Genomic DNA, 18,770 nt, shown 5'->3' on the forward strand with positions numbered 1-18,770 from the left:
TCTGCAGGGAAAAATCCAAGCCCTTCCTTCGTATTGTTGAGCCCAAATAAAAGAGAGAGAGAGAGAGAGAGAGAGAGAGAGAGGCAGGGAGAGGGAGAAAGTACCCTGTGGTAAAATGAATGGGAGAAAAGAAATTTTCACTTATGCTTTATTTTATCTATGGGTCACATTTTGACCATTTCATAATCATTCTTTGGTAAGCTTTGCGGAAGAGAGACATTAAGGCATTTGAAAAACTCATTGAAAACCCTGGCATTCGCTTGATAAGAAATTTACCCTTTTGTTTCCCTTGGAAGAAATCTAACAACTCTGGACTGTTGACAAACATTCCCTTATGGTGTCTCAGCTCCTCATGAAGCCAAAATTAGGTAACCGAAATTTTCTAAGTAAACATGTAAGTACCCTAATTTACATATTATTTGCATAACTAGGGATGCAGGGATTTTTCTCCTCCTTCTGTGGGAGAAACCCAACCACAGGACCTTCTTGGATTTCATCTTGTATGTAATTTCCTGCCTGAGACACACCTGCTAAGAGAAGTTTTCCAGACGTATAATCTGACACCCCCGCAAATCTCTGTCTTCCTTTTATAACCAAATTAAATTACTCAAGCTGGTTCCTGCACAACAGCAGGAAATCTATCCTCTTCCAGAATATTCCAGAGGACTCTAGAGAGTGATTTCTTACTACCTAGTGAGAGTTTCTGAAGGCTTCTGCTTCTCCTTCCTGGTTTTGCTCTAAGAATACAGGCCGTCCTTCACTTCCTAAGGCGTTGCTAACACAATCTAAACGGCAATGTTTAATCAAGTTTCCTAAAGATGAAGATAGCAAAGAGGATTACAAAGTGCGAAAGAAAAATATGAAGCTCTCAGATATCACAGTCATATTCAGCTCTTCCACTTCACAAGTCCTTCTTTACGTTTCCTCCTTGGGTTCTGGCTCATTGCTGGAATGTATTGTTTCACTCACATCTTTGCTCTTTCCCTCAAATCCCCAGCTCCCAAACTGCAGAGGAAAATGAAACTCCATTGATTAAAGCAACTAACAAAAACCTAACACTTTTCTTCTCCAGAAACCGATCCACAATTCTCTGCTTAAGGAAGCCTCTTTTTACATTATTAAGATGAAGTTCACCTTTCTTTTTTAAACAGTTTTCCCCATTTCAAATTAGTCTAGGCCTTATCTTAGGCAATCAAAAATTCCTTTAGAGTCTTCCTAAAAAAAAAGGTATTTTTCCTCTAAATATGAATCAACCACCTAGCAACGGCCACAGTCTGTAGGCAGATTTTTGTACTTCAGACAAAACCATTCTGAAATATTTACTTCTCTGCTGCTTACAATATCCTTATTTCTATTCAGTGGAAAGCAGTGGCGGTAGGGGGAAAAGAATGGCTATCTCTGGAATTAGAGAATCTATGAAGAAGAAAAGAGCCAACAAAGAAATTCATTATAAATATTACTCAAACTCTTTAAACCATGTGAAGGAAGATGGTGTAATGGAAAAACTACATGCTTGGGGTTCAGGTAGATGACAGCCCTGCATTCAAATCCAAGTCTAAGAACCATTTACTCTGTGTTTTGGGCAAGTTACTAACTTTTGTAACATAGGAGCAAACATGCCTACAACACAGGTTGTTGTGAAAGTGGAGAAAATGTATGAAGCACTTGGTATCTAGTAGGGGCTCAAGAAATATTCCTTCTTGTCCCACTCCTCAGACTAGTAAACTGCGATTGTTAGTCAGTATAAACCAGTGCCTTACATGCCTTGGGAATAACCAATGCAATAAGCAAATGTTCCATTAGGCAGTTTAGGAGCCAAGCGCATTCAAACTCTCACCTGTTCTCCTGTCTTCTTGTCCCTTTTAGCATCTCTCCCATGTTGCCTCTGTTCTTTCTACCCTCCACCCCTCTTTCTCCTCACTCTCATTTACTCTTTTCTGTGTAATGGGAAACTGTCTATTGTACAGTGCCAAAATAGAATTAGCGCTTATTCTAATTATTGAATAACATTGTATGTTCTTTTTCTTAATTCAAGTAAAAAATTTAAAGTTGTCTAAGAAACATAGAGCATAAATGAATTGGCTTGAAGTGTACTGATCTTAGTTGATTTGGGGAGGTGGGGATGGAAGATTATTGGTTCTCAATAACAAAGAGTTTCCTTACCCTTGCCTTCAACCACTTTGCTTCTTATTTTGTTTTATTATTATATACTCAGTAGTCACACATCTGCAGATGTTGTAGAACAAACAAACAAAGAAATCAGAATTACTCTGCCATTATCCATCCAGGTGTTGAAAACCTAGGAGTCATTCTTGATGCCTCACTTTCCTTCCTGCCTCACAGCACGTTGGCTCTACCTCCAAGATAGATTCTGTAATCCACTCACCTCCCCTCATGTCCAGGGCCACTACTCTAGCTTCCTGGACTTTTCAAAAAGCCTCTTAAGGACTGCTTTGTGCCTACCTCCTAGCCCCCAGAAAAGTCGCCACACCAGCCAGAATAGGGCTGCCAGATTTAGCAAATAAAAATACAGGACACCCAAATAAAAGGGAATTTCAGATTTATAACAAGTACTTTTCAGTTGTGTAAAATATTATTAAAAATTATTTTTATACTGAAAAGTTATTCATTGTTTACCTGAAACTCAAATTTAACTGTGCATCATATATTTTTTCTGGCAATCTTAAATTAGAATCTTTTTTTAAAAAAATAAATGTATTTATTTATTTGTTTCTGGCTGCGTTGGGTCTTCGCTGCTGTGTGCGGGCTTCTTCTCGCAGTGGCTTCTCTAGTTGCGGAGCACGGGCTCCAGGCACGCGGGCTTCAGTAGTTGTGGCACACGGGCTTCAGTAGTTGTGGCTTGAGGGCTCTAGAGTGCAGGCTCAGTCGTTGTGGTGCACGGGCTTAGTTGCTCCACAGCATGTGGGATCTTCCCGGACCAGGGATCGAACCCGCATCCCCTGCATTGGCAGGTCTATTCTCAACCATTGCGCCACCAGGGAAGTCCTAAAATCATTTCTTTAAAAATGTAGCTCTGATAAGATCAATCCACCAATGATGTCCCACTGTTTTCTAAATAAAGGCCAAACTATTTGCCAAGACGTTCCTAGACTGATACTGTCTACCTCTCTGGCCTCAGCCCTGCCATTCGCTCACTCTTCTCATCAAGCTGGTCCTCTTCCTGTTCCTACATCCAGTCAAGTCCATTGGATCTGCCACTTCCTTTGCCTGGAATTCTCTTCCTTAGACCGGCTCCTTGTTTCAATCAGACCTTGACTCATGTTTCTCCTCTTTAGTGGACCTTCTCTGTTCCCTCAATCTAAAGCAGCTCCCCCATCAACCCCTGTCACATCACTTGGTTTTCTTTTCTTCATGACACATATCCCACTCTGAGATTCTCTTGCCTGTTATCTGTTTCCTCCACTGAGCTGCATGAAGTCAGGGAACTTGTCTAGCCTTTTTCCTGTTACATTCCCAGCATCTGGAATAGATTCCCAACTGATACACAGTAGGTCCTCAATAAATACTTGTTGAACAAATGACTCTATTGCTCTAGCTGAGCAAAGAGGTAGGATCCATCCCGCTTGGTAACACTACTCTGTCAATCCATGTCACCAGTTCAATCGGCATCCCTATCAAGGCAGGCAGACACAGCAGCCCAGAGAGATGAGAGAAACTGCATTACTGCTTGTTGAATTACATTCTGTACTTTGTTGACTCAACTGTCTGCACTTATAGGTTATGAACAAAATTTCCATGATCTATCTTTAGGTGAAAAAAGCAAGTTACAAAATAGTATATGTAATCTGACCCTTGTAATACTCATACACAATAAATATATGTAATGAATCATGCTTTTCTAAAAACAAATGTCTGGAAAATGGCCTGAAAAAATGAACGCCCAAATGTAAAAAAAAATTAGGTATTCTTGGGAATGAGATTCTGAGTAATACTTTTTTCCTTTGTATTTAAAAAATTTTTTATACCATGAGAACATAATTATAATAATTTTTATAATCAGAAATAGCAATAAAATTATTCCCACTTTTAAAAGAAGAAAAAGGATTTACCTACAAGAAACTTGATATTTGAAATGAAGTGCATGAAAAGATATGAACAGATGGTTGACAGAAAAGGAACTACAAATGGCTTTTAAACATATGAAGATATGCTCATTCTCAGCGAAACATGAATTAAAACTTCTCTGAGATATTCTTTTCACCTATTAGTTTGAGAAAAATCCAAAAGTTCAGTTATACACTCTGAATTAAAGCTCAATAATACATTGATTGTGGCTTATCGATCTTTTATTCTTCTTTTCTTATATCTGTAGGGCATCTCCCAAATGCTTATTTCATTGCTACTTTCTCCTTTAGCTCTAGAGAAGTGGTTCCCAACTATTGTGTTTTAGAATCACCTGGGGGGCATTTAGAAGTCCTGGCGCCCAGGTGGCACCCCGTACCAACTAAATCAATGTTTGGGGGTGGAAACCAGGCATCAATATTTTTTTGAAGATCTTCAGATGATTTCAGTGTCCAGCAAAGTTTGGAACCAATGCTACAGTGTTTCTAGTCCATGCTCACTCTTTTTTTTTTTTTTTTCTAAATTGCAGTATAGTTGCTTTACAATGTTGTGTTAGTTTCTGCTGTACAGCAAAGTGAATCAGCCACACGCATACACATATCCCCTCTTCCTTGGATTTCCCTCCCATTTAGGTCACCACAGAGCACTGAGTAGAGTTCCCTGTGCTACACAGTCTGTTCTCATTAGTTATCTGTTTTACACATAGTAGTGTATATACGTCAAACCTAACCTCCCAATCCATCCCACCCCGCTCCTCCCCCCGCTTGATATCCATACACTTGTTCTCTACGTCTGTGTCTCTATTTCTGCTTTCATGCTCAGTCTTAATGAGGACCTCAGTGTTGAGCATCAAGGCCACCTGCATCAACAGAGCTTACAGCCATCTCTGTTAACACAACAGCTATTCTTTCCAGGAAATTCTTGTCTGGGAAGAAAAGAGCTGTAAACCAATAAATAACTTCCTATTTGCTTTTGTCTGGGCAAATAGTTTGCTCATCTGGTCAAACAGCTGTCTTCTCAGGACAATAGACTGTTTACCTGGGCAAACAGTTCGCTTGTCAAACAATTGTATACTGACTTGAACTTCACCTTGCTGCAAGCCACCAATACTAAACTATCATGTCATGAATTTTGTCCAATCCCAATCAGATCCCCCTTAGAACTGCCTTAAAGCACCTGAACCCAGACCCCCAAACCCTGTAAATATCATTTCCTTAGTGTTACTTGATTAATAGGTTTTTCTGTGGTCTTCGGAGGACTTCTGATACTGTAACTTCATTGACCTTTATCTTCACCCTCAATTTCACTCCTGTGGGCTAGGAGGAAGGGTTTTCTGACCTCGGTTATGTGAATCCCATCCTTTCCTATAAACCCCAATCCGCCGGTCATTCTCTTCTTTGTAACCTTCCCCTCTTTCAAGGAAAACGAATCCTGTGTTCCTTTACTCACACCCTTGCAGTACTTCTGACACCAGATGTGTGGGTTTTCCACACCTTAAGCAATTCTCTGCAACACTAGCTGGGTGTCCCATAATTCGATTCAATTCTGACACTATCTACCTGTGAGCATCGGATCCCACAGGTTAAGGGCTTAGTTCCACAAGACTTCTCTCACTTTAGACACCCATCACAAGTCCCAGGTGGTCACCCGTCTTCTGACCAACAGGCTATAAATCAGGATTCCCACAACCCTCTACTTGGATTCGATAATTTGCTAGAATGGATCACAGAATTCAGGGGAACACTTATGTTTACCAGTTTATTATAAAGGACGTAATAAAGGATCCAGATGAACGGCCAGATGAAGAAATACATAGGGCAAGGTGCGTGGGAAGGGGGAAACCAGGCATTTCCTGACCTGGAAGCTCTCTGAAGCCCATACTTCTGGGATTTTTATGGAGGCTTCACCACTTAGGCATGATCAGTCATTAATCCAGTCTCCTGCCACTCTCCCTTTCCTGGAGGGTAGAGGGTGGGTGGAAAGTTCCAAGGTTCTCATCATGGCTTGGTCTTTCTGCTGGCCAGCCCCCATCCTGAAGCTACCCAGGAGCCCACCAAGAGTCACCTCATTAGAACAGAAGACATTCCAGCACCCAGGAAATTCCAAGGGATTGAGGAGCTCTGTGTCAAGAACTGGGGTCGAAGACCAATTACTAGAACAAAGGATGTTCCTAGTGTTCTTATCACTTAGGAAATTCCATGCATTTTAGAAGTTCTGTGCCAGGAACCAGGGGCAGAGACAAATAATAGATATATTTTAAAAAATTATTTCCACAGCCTCCCTTCTGACTCTTTTCTTCCTATCATCAGGTGTGCTGAGATTTGCCCAAATTGAAAAGATAGTCATTTGATCCTGGTACCTCTTCTCATTATAGGTTAACAATTCTTTTCTGTCCGAATCCTTGAATATTGTGAGCTGTCACAACAGCACTACCTTTCTGGGCAGCTACATCTCTCTTAGCTTTCTTTGCCTGACTCACCACACAGCTGAAACTTTTTCTCCCACATCTTATTAATGACCTCTTTATTGCCACATCTAATGGTCTTTCATCAGAGTTCCTTTTGCTAACCCCACTGGATATGACACTCTTACCTCATCTCTCCCTCTCCCGCTTTTTTTTTTTTTTTTTTTTGGCTTTCATGAATGTCACTTTCCCAGAGTCACTCCCTCACTTTCCTTCTCTCACTTTCTCTCTCTCCCCGTTTTAGTTTCTCTTCCTTGTCCCAGTTACCATCTATGAGTGTCCTCCAACACTCCAGTCAACTCACACGCCCTCTCTGAAGGCATAAACTCTCCCGACTTCAACTCTCACCTTCGAGAACAACTTCTACGTCAGTAATTCAAGCACAGGATAGAGCAGGTGCTTCACAAACACCCTTGAATTAATTAATCAAGTAGCTGACGTGGATGAGCACATCATTTCCAGGGAGTGTCTCATCCATAGTACCAGCTGGAATTGCCGGCAGAATTTGCATCTGGCCTGAGTGAGGATGTGTGCCCAGCACTGGATGTGCCACCTGGAGCAGACTGTCCCAGTGGCTCTGTTGCATCTTGGAGACCTCATGGCTCTATTCTCATGACTGTCAATCCATCCCAGCTGCACTGCCTACAGGACACCAGCCTACAGTCTTTGGCCAACGCTCAACATAATTGAGATGGAGTTTACAAAAGGAAAATAAGAAACACCCTCTTGAGGGTGAGATCTCAGAATGGCAAGTCTTCACTCTCCCCCTCCCTCATGCTATAGTGGGAAACAGGCGTGATCTTTCTGGTGTAGGGGGGCACGTGGTAACTAGCTATCTTGCCCTACTGTAGTTCTATCATAGGCACTGAATTAGAGATGGAAGAGAAACTCCTCAGAAGGCGTGTTCATGAGTTATCCCTGAAATAGCTCCGGACACATTCAGAACTGCCGTTGAGCAAGTTATATTTATGATTTATCCACCCATCCAATAATCACTGTCTAACAAATATGTTTAAAGCAACATTTTAGCAGACACTATACTAAGTGCTGGTGATATGACTATCAATCCAACTCATCCCCTGCCTCCAGAGAACTCACACTCTGGTCCCCACACAACCACATTTAAGTGTAACATAGAGTTAGACAGACTTGAAGAAAGATCAGGACAAAGAGCTATCATATTTGTTATAGTGTTTAATGTTTCACAAGGTGTTTTCACATCCATTCCTTCATTTAATGTTCATAACAGCCCAAGAAGATGGGCAGAGAAAATAGTGTTGATTCCATTTTACTGAAGAGGATATCAAGGCATAAAGAAGTCACATGCAATGTAATGTGTCTAGCTTATGGTTCAGAGCTGGGACAGCAACCCAGGCGGCCAACCAGAATCCACTGCTTTAGTTACTACCCCATACTGCCTTCCTACCTCAGTTTCCTCATCTGTATAAAGAAGTTGCTAGGCTAGGTGTCTTTCTTCTATGGTCCCTTCAACTATGAGACTCTGACTGCATAACCAGGGCCCTCCCCCAGGGAGCTCCCAGTCCAGGAGGGACAGATGGACCAAAAAACTAACAACATTGTTCCTCTGCTACCTTGTAGTGTTGTTGTGAAGATTACAGTATATAATGCACTAATCCAGCACTTTTGTGTGTGTGTGTGATTCAATAAAACTAGATGCAGTGACCTTAGCACTTTGTAGGTACCACTTTGTAGCAGGTATTTCTCCAGGTTCTCATTAGTTTTCCAGGTATCTGCCTACCCCAGGAGATCTCAGGGGCAGGGAGCATATGATAACCACCATCACTGAGAATAGTGTGTTCAACAGGGATTGTTGTGGAAACAATGGGTTAGTTGAGGCAGGCTGATTTTAGAGAGGGTGGTGGCTCGATCCATGTGCCGGGATTCTTTTCACCTCAACACACATTTCTGTGTTTCTCAAAATACCTAGTTTAGTATGTTGGTAGGAGCTCACCATGGAAGTTCAATGACTATAAAATGGGGCAGGGGGGCAGATTTTGAATACAGAGGAGGATGAGGAGGCAGAAGGAGGAAGAAAAAAGGAAAAGGAAAGGAAGGAGCTAGAGCATTACAATATGTAAAAATGCTTCTATCTCCGTGGACATTAGGTCCCAGGACTTAATTTGTTTTGCCATCGTCGTATTTTTCCAGTCTTCTAAATGGTAACTTCAGATCTGCCGTGGAGAGACGCATGGGCAATCTCATGACAACCTCACGTTGCAAGAACTCTTGCTGAAGTCACGGCAGCGGCAGTGGCAGTAATAGCTCCCCCAACATTCCTCCAGAAGGCTGGAGTTTTGCTTTGTGTTGTTTTAGGCTCTCTGGCTCAGGAAGCATTATTAGATGGAACCACTCCACCTCCCCGCCCCAGCTCCCAGCGCTGTCTCGTGGTCAGTGAAGTAAATGCATTTTGTGCCTCTTAAGAAATGTGGGACAGGAGGTTGCGTGGAACGCTGCCAACGTGACAGTGGAGGGGTGCGTCAGAGGCTCGGTGACAGGTGGCAGAGGCCAAGGGCCTGGGGAATCACTTACAGTCACGGAGATTTCTTTTTCTTTCACCCTTTGTCCTCTGATGGGAATGAGGTAGTGCACCGCCAAGCCACACAACGGGAGCCTGGAGTAAGATGGCTTGGGCAAGTTTCACACGAATTTCCGTCTTTAAATAATGACATAGTCAGTCACTATCCCTGGAGGCATTTGCTTCTTGGCCGCCTTATTAGTCTTTTCTTTTTTTTTTAAGCAAATCTGTTAAAGACACTTCTCTTAGTCTTATATGCCCTTGCCCAGACTTGTCTTATTCTTGTCGTACTGAAGTTCTACCGTTCAACAGTTAGGAAGGAAGTGGCTTTGAACTGGAAACAAGGGCAGCAGAAGGTCGAGACAGTGGGCTCATTTTGTGCATGAGTGCAGAGAGAGAGAGAGTGCCAGCCATTGCGGGAGAGAGGTTTGAGGGATTGGATATGCAAAATTGGATCTAGCTGGCAGCCCCCGGGCAATCAGCTTATGGTAGGGGTGGGAATGGCAACTATTGGAAAACACTGCAAACTGAGCTCGTTTCTCATCTGAAATATGGCCTCCACATTGATTGTAGATGTTTCCCACATGGAGCTAGGCAATGGTGTGCTGGTAAACTGGCTCTTTGGAAAGAAAAAAAGAAGGGCTGGTTTGTAACATTAGTAAATACTCTGACTGTGGCACATTTCCAGCTACCATGGTTGACCTGCTTGCCAAATTCCTGAATATTTAACACTCCCGCTCTCTGGAGCTGGTACCAACAGCTCCAGCCTGCCACTGGCTAAGAAACAAATTTCTACTTGCCACTTCCATGCCAGCTTTGGGTCCGCATGCAACCCCTCCCCCCCAAAAAAGATTGGTTTCAGCTTTGCTGCTTATTAGATGTCTGCTCCCTGGCAAGGGCTTTGCTTTTTCCAAACACAGTTCCCTCTTTAGAAAAATAAGAGTTTAGGTGATGAGGTGGATTCCGTTGAGAATCTCTGCCAAGCCCACACCACTCTTCTCTGAGAACTGTACCTTCTTTCTCACGGTGCCATGCTTGAATTAAGAGACTCTGCACCTGTGGCCTGAGCTGATTAAACAAATCCTAGCGGAGTCAAGGCGAGGGGCCAATCGGATCTCTCCCTTGATGATTTGCCCAGAGCTATTCCAACCTTGGATTTGGGAGTGGAGAGAAAGACACACACACACACACACACACACACACACACACACACACACACACACACACACACACACACACGGAAGAGGTCCCTTTCCTCCTACTGCATCCCTCAATCTGCCTGCTCTTTACCCTGATTGTTCAGCTTTGTCTTAGAGCTATCCCAACTGCTTCCAATAAACTTTATTCTGCACTCGGGCCAGTTGGAGTAGGATTTTGTAAACTGCAACTAATAGAGCTTTAAATAAGGCAGAAATGATCTTCAGGGCTTTTTCTGAGCTCTAATATTACACCAGTGGTTCTCCAAGTATGGTCTTCCCACCAGCAGCATCAGCTTCACTTGGGAACTTGTCAGAAATGCTGGTTCTCGGGCCCCACCCCAGACCTATTAAATCAGAAACTCTAAGGGTGGGACCCAGCAATTTGGTTTTTTTACAAGCCTTCCAGGTAATTCTGTTGTGTGCTCAAGTTTGTGAACTGCTGTATTACTAGTCTAAAGGGGTTATGTTTTACGTAAGAAAGGCATTTTCATAACAAGTGGTACAATTTTCTGTTACTAGGTTGAAGGTCAAAAGATGATTTTTATTGGTAAAAAAAGTTAATTTTTAAAATTAACATGTATTACTTTTACAACTTGAAAGGAATTACAACAAATTTTGTTTTTCTTTTTTAAAAAATTTTCGTTTCAGTGGACCAAGACTGACATTTCAAGGATTAGCCTAGAAGAATAGAAGGCACGTGTGAAGAACGAAAATGCTGCCAGTAAAGGACAGAAAGTAAGCACCAGATAATTTCAAAATGGTGAAAGGCTGGAAGGAAATACAGAACAGATAACCCAGATGTTGTGTGCTTTTGCATTGGACAGGATTTCGCAAAATGTGCCATTAAACACTGAAATGACTGATAATTTATGGCCCTGGGGAACTGTGAAGTAACGATCGATTTACATAAGTACCGTAAAAAGTGAAACAGGAAACTCTGACTTAACTTCATCCTGACAGTTTTCACTGTTAGGTTTGGAGAGAGAAGTCTGGATGGGAATTTTCACTGTACTAGGATCTTAAACAGGAGTTGCAATGGATAGGGCCCATTTGTAGGTTGGTTGTTTGAAACGAACATACTGCTTTCCTATGGAAAATCATACAGTTGGAGAGCAGACTGCAGGGAGCACCGCAGAACCCTTAATGGAAGGAAATTGCAGTGCTGGTGATAATGCAGGTCCCTGGGAGGGCGGGTCCCATGAGATGCCCTGCACTTCAACAGTTCCCTCAGCAGCCCCTAGAGGACAGCCTCTGGGCTGGGGTTAGAGAAAGCAGAGTGATAGAGAAAGGGAATCAGGGGAGGGTGGGGAGTCCTCTGGGGGAAGGAATGGGGGTTCCCTTTGCAGAAGTGTCAACAGTAGGGGGACAAAGGGTGGAGGGGGGGTTCTGCAGTTGAGTGTCCAAATATGTGTATTATTAGTAAATTGGATAACCAAAAGTTGGGAACTGCCCCTGTTTGCTATTGGATGCTGTGTCTATTGTGGTGTCAACCTCTGAACCAAGCCTGAAGAGTGGTTACACTTGCTGGCTCTGCAGTCAGATGGATCCTGGTTTGAATACCAAGTCCATGTGACCTTGGGCTAGTTACTAAAACATGCTGTGTCTTCATGGACTCATCTGTGAAAGGGAGGTGATGATGATGATGGTGGGTACCAGACAAAGTTGCTGTAAGAATTCAAAGAGAGAATTTATGTAAAGCACTTAACACACTGAGCATTTAATGTATGTTAGATATTGTTATATTAGTCCCTGAGATGCCTTAGTTAAATGATTCTTGTTCTTTTTGAAAAAGAAAATGATGGATTGGAGTTTAGAGTGGTTGATTAAGACACATAAGAAGTATAAAGAGGACTTTAATAGTTGTGGGAAATTGCGTCTGCTTTCTTATATGAGCTGGTGACCCCCATCGCTGAATCTTCACAAAAGATTCCACCAATTGAAAATCTCACTAGGAATGTGTTCCATAGGAATTTAGGAATTCCAGAGAAAGTAAATGTAGGAAAAATTTCGATAATAGTTCATGATGTAGAAAAGATGTTTATTATTATAGTGCTTATTTCCTTCAGTATGATTGCCATTTGAAGATAATAGGATCTAAAAACAAAAACAAAACAAAGCCAAAACAAGCCCTTCCTAATAGTGCAGGGAAACTGGCCCGGGTATATTTAGTCATGTGTCTTGCTCTTCTGACAGCCCCAACTGCTGAAAATATTCATGAATGTGGTTTTCCCTTCATGGTCCTGGGTAAATACAGGTAATACACTGCCCTTCCGGGCTTTAAAAATGCTTTGAAAGGCCTGAAAGTTTACAGCCGTTTGGCTCTGACACAGAGTTTCCCAGGGCCCTTGCGGTGTGTGGGCAAAGCATCTTTGCTGTGTGCAACTTGGTGAGTGTGCTGGCTACAGCCAGTATCATCTAGAGAAAACTGCCGAGGAAGGACCCCTTGAGCCACAGGTGTCTGTCCCAGGGATTTGGAGCACTTCCCCGAGTGGCGCTTCTGTCTTCCAGCAGGGAGACACAAATAGGTTCTGTTGGTGGGTCTTCTATTCACTGCAAATGATTCCATCTCAGTAACACACCCTTAAAGTCCAAGCATTTACAGAGTAAGGGAACAAACTTGAAAAGAACGTGATTCTTTGCACCAGATGGAGTTTGAGAGCTCTCTTGCTATTTCTCTGGGTCTGTTCTGGTTAGCTGTAGATCCTCAGGCACTGCATGGGTCCCCTAAGAGTGCCAAGATGATGGGTTCAGACTAGAGTGAGCTCAAGGTAGTAGCTGAGTCATACAGAGGCAAAAGCTCTGGAGTCAGGAGGTCAGGGGTCCTGGGTCTGGCTGGCTCACTTGTTAATGTAGTCATGTCACTGTTGCCGGTCAAGAAGCATCTCCAGTTAGGGCCCAGTCCAAGTGGTTTTCTGAAGAAGGAGTTTGTGCCTAGAACTCTCCCCATGGATGCCTTACATCGGAAGCAATAACTTTCTCTACTGACTCTCAGACAGACCCGGATAGGTCCTGACAGTTTGCTTGGGGTATAAGCCCTCCTAAGAGTACTCACATTTTAATAAGAAGCAGTTGGAGACCTAAACAGATTGTTAGGCAAAGAAATAAATCTTTATGTACTTTGGGTGCAAGGGCAGCTGATGTGGGAATTACTTTCGAACACACAGTCCTGCCTGCTAATCCTCAATGACTTTCATTATGCTTGCCTAATTGGACTGACTTTTCTTCTGCAAAATGGGGATAGCAACCCTTGACTCTGCTGACTCAGAAGGATACGTAATGACAAAAAGAGATAATAGACATGAACTTTTAAAAGTATTGACACCAGGGCATTTTATTGTAATTTTTAATAGGCAGCAATGTGGCGTTGTTAAGGAAAAAAGCATAAATTTTGGAGTCAGGCCGATATGGGTTCTGTCTGCTCTATGTTAGCTGTGTGTCAAATCATTGGACCTCTGTGAGCTTGTTTTTTTACCTGTAAATAGGGATGATGGGCCCCACCTCCCAAGTTAATTGTGAGGTGAGTGAGAATGGGATGCTGTTTTGTGCTCTTCATGGTGTTGGCACCAATAAATGCTGGCTGTTATCAGACCTCAGAGTACCATGCAAGTGTGAGGTTTTATTATCTACAAAGGGGCAGTTACGGTAGGAAATCTGGTCTAGTCTCAGGTTGATGCAAGGCTGCAGGACCTTTGAGGATCCAGGGGAGCTCTGGGGTACCCCACAGAATGCAGTCTGAACTGAACTAGGAGAGCTGTGAGCTCCATTTCACATCCGAGGCTGGGCTTCTAGGTGGCTTCCTTGGCACATTTGACCATTATTCTCCAGTTACCTTATCTTTCAGGCATTCCTTAAAATACCAGCTTTGAGCAGATGGAGCCCAGTCTGTCTTATTCCCTAGTATATCACCAGCTCTCTGTACAGGGCCTGGGACACAGTAGGGGATCTACCAACAGTAATTAAATAGACAAATGACCAGGGTCAGCCATCTGCATTTGCGTGGGCTCCTCCACAAAGTCTAGTCTGAACCTGAGCTCCAGGAAATTAGGACTGGGAGAAGGATTTCTGGTCGCACACGAGAACTTAATATCCAGATGGTACTGAGGGCAAAGAAAGTAGAGTGGAATACATGGGAATGATTGTGTGCTCCTTTCTACCCCACGTCAGCCTGGAAAAGTCATGTGTCTTGATGTTCAGAGCTGAAGGAAGTAAGGAAAACGTTAGCTTATATGTCAGGAAGGCAGATGCATGTCACTACTTATTGACACTTTGGGAAACGGGTCCAGGGATCATTCATTCATTCAACAAATATTTATTGAGGCCCTATTTTGTGCCAAGCATTATTCTAGGCACTCAAGATATATCAGTGAACAAATCGGACAAAATCCTTGTCCTCAGGGAGTTTCCATTCGAGTGGGGCAAATAGACTGTAAGCAAAGAGGTCAATAGCAAAGGTAGGTGATGGAAATATGGTGAAGAAAACTAAGGCAGTGTTAGGGGATGGAGAAAGGCAAGGGGTGCCATTTTCGCTAGGACGGTCAGGGGAGGGCTTCCTTGAGGGGAAGCAGTGTGCACAGAGACATGCATGAAGGGATCATAATAACATCTCAACGGAGTACAGGAGACTGAGGGAGAAGTGAGTGTAAAGCACCTGAGGAGGGGGACTGATTAGCACGTTCAAGAGACAGCAAGAGGGCCTCTCGGGCTGAAGAGTGTGCAGAGGGGAGAGTGATGGGAAATGATGTTGGAAGGAAGTAGGAGCCAGGTCCTGGAGTACATTTTAGGCCAAGGCCAGGACTTTGGGTTTATTCTAAGAGTGACAAGAGAACTTTGAGCAGAGGAGTGATTTCCCTTCTTAAAGGACTCTGGCTGCTGCCCAGCTGCTCCTGCAGAAGCTCTGGTGAGAGGTAACTGCAGCTTGGATAAGGATGCGAGGGGCAGAAGAAATAATAAATGAAGAAATGTGGGATGTGATGTGGTGACTGAGCTGACAGGATTTGCCAATGGATTGGACATAGCATTTAAGACAAAGAGATCAAGGAGGACTCCAAGATGTTTCACCTAATTAGGAGGAAGCGTTTTCCTGAGATGGGATGTACAAGGGAGGGGCAGGTTTTGTGAGGGGAAATGAAGGATTTGGTTTGGGGTACTATTATAATCACCTATTGCTATGCAACAAACCACCCCAAGACTTGGTGACTTAAAACTACAATGTATTGTTATCGTTCATGTTTCTAAAGTTTGACTAGGCTCAGCTCGGTGATTCTTGGCTGTTTGTCTCTGGCAGTTGCAGTGAGACATGTGGGGCTCACTCCTATGGGCGGCAGGTGATGCTGGCCATTTGCTGGGAGCTCAGCTGGAGCCGTCAATGGCAGTGCCGGCACATGTTGCTTGACCTTCTTACAGTAGGGCAGCTGGGTTCCAAGAGCGAGTATCCCAGGTAGTTGCACTCCAAGAGAGCCAGGCAGAAGTTCCACCATGCATTCTTATGACCTAGCTCTACAAGTGCCAAACTGTTACCTCTGCTCTATTTTACTGGTGAAGTAAGCCACTAAGGCCAGCCCGTGTTCAAGGGAAAAGGAGGAGGACTTCACCTCTTGATGCAAGGAGCAACATCATATACAGGGAGGGAAAGAGCTGTTGGCCGTCAGCTTGGGACACCATCTATCATTGATGCCCCAAGTTTGAGATGTGTACTGATATTCAAGTTTGAAACTTAGAAAGAGATTGGGTCTCTGGAAATTAGGCAGGAAAATTCTCTTCAAGATCTTTAGATTCAGAGACTTGATATGTTAAATTAGAAACAAATGACTCTCCTGCCTTTTTTTTTTTTTAAAGTTACCTGATTGGAACTATGTGATTCTACTGGATATGTCTGCGGTAGCTAATAAATGAACTGCATTTTAAAAATCATCATTAATATTTATTAATTACTTAACACAATGCCTGATACAGTAGACATATAATAAGTGTTAATCATTATTATTAGCTAGTACATTTTTTTTTTTTTTTTACACTTCCTTATTCACATTCTTTCTAAACTGCCCAAATAGCCCATGCTCTGTGGCATGCAGTAGTCTGGCTATAATCACATTGGGTTGATTGCTCCTGGTCTTGTAAAACAGTTCAGATGAGCTTTTCTTTCATCTAACCCCATTATTAACATGTGCACCATTTCTCAACCTGACATATTTGAATCTTCTGACATATTTCCTGAGTCCACAAAATCTATGGGAATTAAACATTTTTGGATTTTCATATTTATGATCATCTTAAAGTAATAGCACATTCTGGAGCTCTTGGACTACTCCTTTTATTGAAGTACTCCATGCAATTTCATAGGGGCATTTGCATTGTACATATAGTCATGGTAATACCAAGTAAAGCCAAATTACATTACATTAATGCACTCTAAAGTTTTGCAGTCATTCCGTAAAGAAAGGTGGTGGGAGAATGGAATGTCCCCATCACAGGCATGTGAAACTGTAAGGACCCCAGAGCTGGCCATCAGTACATATTCACAAAGTCAGTGGCTATATTGTGAAATCTCATCTTTTAATATACAAATTAGCAATGGTTAGAGAGCAGTAAATGCAGTAGTGAAAAACAAAGAATTTTTTGGTTAATAAGTATTTTTTAATTTCAATATTGTATTTTGGAGTGTGTGCATTGGCCCTTCAAGATAATGGGTCAGTTGTTAAAAGAAAGCTTATTTTTTAAAAAGATAAACAATGAGGATAGTAACAATAAAAGTTCAAATGATGGTCCAAGTTTTCTAAAAGTGATATGAAACTCTAGTAACCAAACACTGGCAATTCGGTGGCAGCAAATAACATCATCCATTACTCTCCGTTAATGTCAATAATTTGCACTTTATTGGTTTTGTAGCTTAGTTTGTTTTTAATTTGTAAACTTGATTTAGTTTTAGATTTGCATAAGAGCTGTGAGCGTAAGGCATTTACACTTCATTCATCTTAAAGAAACATTATAATTAAAATGATTTAAATGAACACTGACAGTTTAAAATATTTTTCCTTAAACTGGTTGCTTCATTACTCATCTTTAAGAAACACTGACTTAGTGAATAAGCTCGTATGAATCCAACTAACAGACAATCTCACCACAGTCTAAGAAGGAAAAGAACAAAACAGCTCAGGGCCCATTTTTTTCCTCCCAGAGATGTTTATAGGCTTGTAAAATTCTGGATCCAGTTGGTTTTTATTGTTGTTTTGTTTTTTAAAGACTTTTTGTTTGTTTTGCCTGTGTAGAACATAGGAGAAATTTGAACATCCATTTTTGGGTGGTCTTTATGGTCTTTAGAGGATTTTGCTCCTTGTACTCCAATTATATCAATCTACTTTCAGTTCCAAGAATGTACCAAGCTCTTTGCCACTTCAGCACCTTTGTACTTGCTGTGTCTTCTGTCCGGTCTAGAACACCTTCCCTTGGCTTTTTGTGTGGCTCATAGGCCTCTGCTTAAATGTCCCTTCCTCAGAATGCTCCTGCATGATCACTTCTGTCTGAAAGAGGTTCCTCTTATTTTCCCTCTTCACCTTCTTTATTTCCCTCATAGTGCTTACAGGATCTGTCATGATTTAAGATGTTTATTTCACTTTGCTGCTGCCTGCCTCCCTCTTTAGACTGTGAGTTATAAGAGGGAAGACTGCGTGTCTGTCTTTTTGACCATTGTAGCATCTAGCACACTGTGTGGCACACAGTAGGGACGCGGTAAGCATTGATTAAATTGGGAAATACAGTAATCACTGCTTTTATGACTTAGTGTATGGCATCTGTGAAGCCACTGTGAAAGTAAGAAGGACTTATTCAATGGTGAAAAACATTCAATTAATTAATTAAAAAAAAGTTACAAGGTCTAGGTGTATTGGTGGAGTTGAGTGGTGCAAAGCAACCAAAAGTAGGAATCAACTTCCCAACAGAGTGTAGCTTTGCTCTTTGAGCTATAAATACTCAATTATTCTCCTGATTCCTATGGGTTGTCTGTCCCCATGGTTTGATGAGGAGGTAAGAGGTAAATACTGCTCCCTTACGGCGCTCTTCTATCAGACCATGGCCAGGAAGAGTGCCTTAATCAGGATGAGAACTGTGAAAGTCGATACTCAATTAATGGAATCAGAGATAAAAATAATGACTAGTTTTTAAACCTTGGCTTTTTTTTTTTTAACATCTTTATTGGAGTATAATTGCTTTACAATGGTGTGTTAGTTTCTGCTTTATAACAAAGTGAATCAGCTATACATATACATACATCCCCATATCTCCTCCCTCTTGCGTCTCCCTCCCACCCTCCCTATCCCACCCCTCTAGATGGTCACAAAGCACCGAGCTGATCTCCTGTGCTATGCGGCTGCTTCCCACTAGCTATGTATTTTACATTTGGCAGTGTATATATGTCCATGCCACTCTCTCACTTCGTTCCAGCTTACCCTTCACCCCTCCCCATGTCCTCAAGTCCATTCTCTACATCTCTGTC

General features: G+C 42.3%; 1 protein-coding gene across 10 annotated transcripts in view; it reads left to right on the top strand.

The window, feature by feature from the left end:
- The window catches only part of LOC309665919 (uncharacterized protein), a 186,769-nt gene that overhangs the window by 142,048 nt on the left and 25,951 nt on the right, over positions 1 to 18,770 (top strand). For 7 of the 10 annotated variants that reach the window (XR_014266754.1, XR_014266755.1, XR_014266756.1 and 4 more), the window contains one exon: positions 10,931 to 11,017. The exons of 2 other annotated variants lie outside the window; for them this stretch is intronic. The gene's annotated coding sequence lies outside the window, so the exon portion shown is untranslated. Of the gene's footprint in view, positions 1 to 57; positions 10,689 to 10,930; positions 11,018 to 18,770 lie in introns of those variants that run through there. One more of the 10 variants, XR_014266761.1, reaches the window with a different exon arrangement.

Source organism: Balaenoptera physalus, assembly GCF_965194825.1.
Source record: "Balaenoptera physalus genome assembly, chromosome: 8".
Lineage (NCBI taxonomy): Eukaryota > Metazoa > Chordata > Mammalia > Artiodactyla > Balaenopteridae > Balaenoptera > Balaenoptera physalus.